At 41.9% G+C, this 3,820-nt stretch overlaps 1 pseudogene across 1 annotated transcript; it reads right to left on the bottom strand.

Annotated features, from left to right (window-relative positions):
* Positions 1–1,983: 1,983 nt before the first annotated feature.
* LOC311626303 (small ribosomal subunit protein uS12-like) lies at positions 1,984–2,431 on the bottom strand (annotated as a pseudogene). Its single transcript has one exon. The product of its transcript is annotated as a small ribosomal subunit protein uS12-like (transcript).
* Positions 2,432–3,820: the final 1,389 nt, after the last annotated feature.

Here is a 3,820-nt window from a genome sequence, read left to right as displayed (position 1 = left end):
TGCCATTTTAAACTTCTGTATGTCTATAAGCAAATTGCCAGTGTTGTTGCACATTATTGCACACAGTATTGCCAGCTCTGTCAGTAGGTGTATTAACAGCTTTCATACTGGTTCATCTAATTGACCTGCCCTGTTGTAGTTCCTGGATTATCTCCACATCATGCCTTTAATCAAGTGGAGAGAGCTCCTTTGTGCAGATCAACCCAAGGGTGTCTATAAGCTTGTATAATTAGACAATTTATTGAAATTCTGTTCTTATGTGTCTTTCTGTCCACATTTAAGGAGATATACAGTATTTTTACCTTCTCAGCCTGAGGGGGTTTAGTGCAGGGCAGGGAGTGGAAGTTGCACACTTCAGAATGTGTTTTTTCTTCCTTTCTTGGCTTGGTATTCTGGAAACTGAAACAAGGGTGCTGGAGTTCTTGTCCCAGCCTTACAAAGGGTTCAGCATTCTGGAGAAAAGGGCTTTGAGTAGATGATTAAGAAGGAGTCTAGAGACAAAAGATAATTTTGAAAGGCATTGGGGGTCAGAGGATCTTCAGTTGAAGGAGCTAGAAGACTACCCTTGTCTAAGGACCCCATGGTATTTATTAAACACAATATGTCCTAAGGCAAGATGGAATAATACACTTCAAAGGGTAGGGCTTCAAAGGGTACAGAAGCATTGTCAGTTTGGGGAATAGCCTTCAGCTGTTCAGGTGTTTGGCCAACAGGAGGCAATAAAGTGCCCTGAGCTGTCTGGTGGCAGACAATCCTATTCAGGTTTTGGGGAAGTGCTGTTTAGCCATTTCCAACAGGTAAATTACATGTGTTGCTCACCCTTTTGAGCCCCTCAAGTACCATCAATCTTTTGATGGAACTTTTGTAATTATTACATGCTAGAATTGGTTCCTGGTACAAGGGAATTATGTAGGAGGTAGGAGAAGTGAGAAAGAGAGCAAAGCAACACAAGAGAGTGGAGGTGATTTCACTAAAAGCTAGGGAGTTCTCATGGCCTTTGATTCCATAGCTACCTCCCTCTCAGGAACCTGGAGAGGAGACAAGAGCTTGAAAGGGTGGGCAGAAAAGGGATGGCTGCTTGGTCTGTCTTCCGTAAGCACAGGCTTAGGACTTGCACATACCCTCTCTGGACAGAGCTGGACATTAAGAGACCATGCACATGTTAGCCTCGATTCATGGGAACCCAAACCAGAGGCCTTCTGGGAATGATTTTCTCATGTCTGGGACATGCATAGGGCTTGAGGGAGGAAAGGTCTAAATAATGACCACTACTGAATTTCCTACCAGACTAGCCATAAAGGTGGGGTGAAATGTCAGAATCAGATCTAGTGCAATTTCAAGAATATTAGGTTCCATGGCATACCCTGCACCCCACACTCTGTACAGTAAAATTCACATACATTTAGGAGATACAGATGAAAGTCCTGCCTTCATGGAGCTCACAGTGAGGTGGGAGAAATACAATGCTGGCATAGGCAACAATAAGGAATTATAGCCAATCAGAAGGAGGAAAAGGATTGTTGGAGAGGATGGGGAAAAGTTTCATGGAAGAAATGGATTTCTGAGCATATTTTGAAGGATCAGTGCAACTTAGATGTATGGATAGGGAGAAGAGGCTGTTCCAAGAGCAGGAAATAATGTGAATTGAAGCAAAAAGAGTAGCATTGTGAAGAATAAGAGTAGTTTAGGTAAATTGTGACTTGCAGCAAGGGGATGAGTGAAAAATATCCTTGGAAAGATAAGCTTAGAATCACACTAAGGATTTTTAGATACATAGAATGCTCTAATGAAAATACAGATAATAGTTCAATAAATATCTTGTAGTTTGTATAGCCTTGAGTAAGTTTCTTAATCTCTTTGTGTTTCAGTGTTATTTATCTATGGAGAGTATACTATTACCTTGCAGGGTTATAAAATTAGAATAATAATGATGACAATAATGATGATAGCTACCATTTATTTATTTAGAAATACAAAAATTTATTAATACTGTGTTTTCATCATCAAAACTTATAATTTTGGTCTTTCTTTCTTGTCTTCGTATAAGGCCTAAGGAGAGACATGGGCTTTCTGACAATCTTAAAGCAAACTCCAGGAATGTCACCAACAGTATGACCTTTATGACCAAATCCAGCAACCAATACTTCATAATTTTTCTTAATAAAATTCAAACAACCATCATTGGTACAAAGGCTGTGATTTCTTTACCATTCTTGATAAGCTGGATCCCGACACACTTCCTGATGGCAGAATTTAGCTTCATCCTTTACATTTCCCAGCAGAAGTCCTTTTGCCTGGGAATCACATCCAAAAGGCTTGGCCTTCAGGGCTTTGCCAAACAGGCTTTCTTGTACTGTTTATCATGCCACTTCTGATCTCATTGGTGACTCCCAAACTTTCTGGCAGTGTGAATGCCACAACACTTGCCCATCCTGCCAACACCACAGGCCTGAGCAAAAGAGATATAGTTACCATTTTTACCAGGGTATCTTGTGTCTGGCATTTATTTCCATTCCATTCCATTCCATTCCATTCCATTCCATTCCATTCCATTCCATTCCATTCCATTCCATTCCATTCCATTCCATTCCATTCCCACTCAGTCATTCAGCTATCTAGCGTGTGAGGAATCTGTAGTACATACTTTATTAGTACTAGACTATTCTAAGGCTCATACAAATTTCTACTTGTTGCCTCCTGAATTGGCAATTCCTTGAAATTGGGCATGGGCATGTGACTTGCAATGGTCAATGTAATGTGAATGAGAATAGTGACCAACTTCTGAACAGCAGCCCTTAAGTGATAAGGCCTCCTTTCTTTCTCTGTTGTGGGAAACCATGCAGCATTGTTTTGACATGGGGTATCAGGTATAGGCACTTATAGAAGCCTGAGTCCCTGAGTAATTATAATGAGCAGAGTCCTCTGCTCCCGCTGAGCAGTGTAGATATGAAGTATGTGAGAGATATAAGCCTTTGTTCTTTTAAGTCCTTGTGATTTGGGGGGTATTTGTTGCTGCCACATAACCTAGTAAGTACTGATTATTGCTTCTTTAGTACAGTTTATCCATGCACATGTAAAGCACAGCTCTGTGTGACTTAAAGGAGATGGTTGGCTTTTCTTTTTAGCTTAGTCCAAACTAACTACAATGACTTTCTGAGATCCTTCACTTCATATAGTCCTTCAACACCACGCTTGTTCATCAATCCTTTATCTATACCCAAAACCTCTTTCTAATGCATCAAGCTCATTTTTTAAAAGAGTTTTGCTGTTAATCTCAAAGCCCACGATAAAGGGAGGAAGATATCTACCGTGAGAGAGGAAAGAGGGAAGAGAGGTTCAAGTGTGCTGGGGTGAGGAGTGCCCTGGGGAAAGTAGGGAGAGGGGGAAGGTGTCAGAATGCTCCACAGAGAGAGCCAAGCTGGGTCCTAATCCTGAGGGTTTCTATCTGGAAGTCTCAGGGAAAATCTCCATTGAACTTTCATCGGCTTTCCCTGTGTGTCTTCTCAGGCTTGTGGTCTCCACTGACTGTTCAGCACCAGGGCAGGGGGTCAATGCAGTTGGTCCTGAGACAGCCATGGTGTCACCCCACCTGGTTTTGCTGCTTTTCTGGGCCTGGAGCTGAAACACAGCTGAGATGTCATCTCTAAGGGTTAATGAAGGCCGGGCCATGCAAGGGCTTGGAGTTTTGCCTGTTGCTAGGCATCTGTAGCTCACTGGTTGGAGAGCCTCTGCATCTGGTCCATCATTCCTGCTCTGCTCATGCTCCTCTAACTGCCTATTACACTGCTATTATCCCTATTTCATTGATTTAATAGAAACT

Source organism: Pipistrellus hanaki (assembly GCF_964339955.1).
Source record: "Pipistrellus hanaki genome assembly, chromosome: 8".
NCBI lineage: Eukaryota > Metazoa > Chordata > Mammalia > Chiroptera > Vespertilionidae > Pipistrellus > Pipistrellus hanaki.
This window is presented reverse-complemented; position numbering and strand designations above follow the sequence as displayed.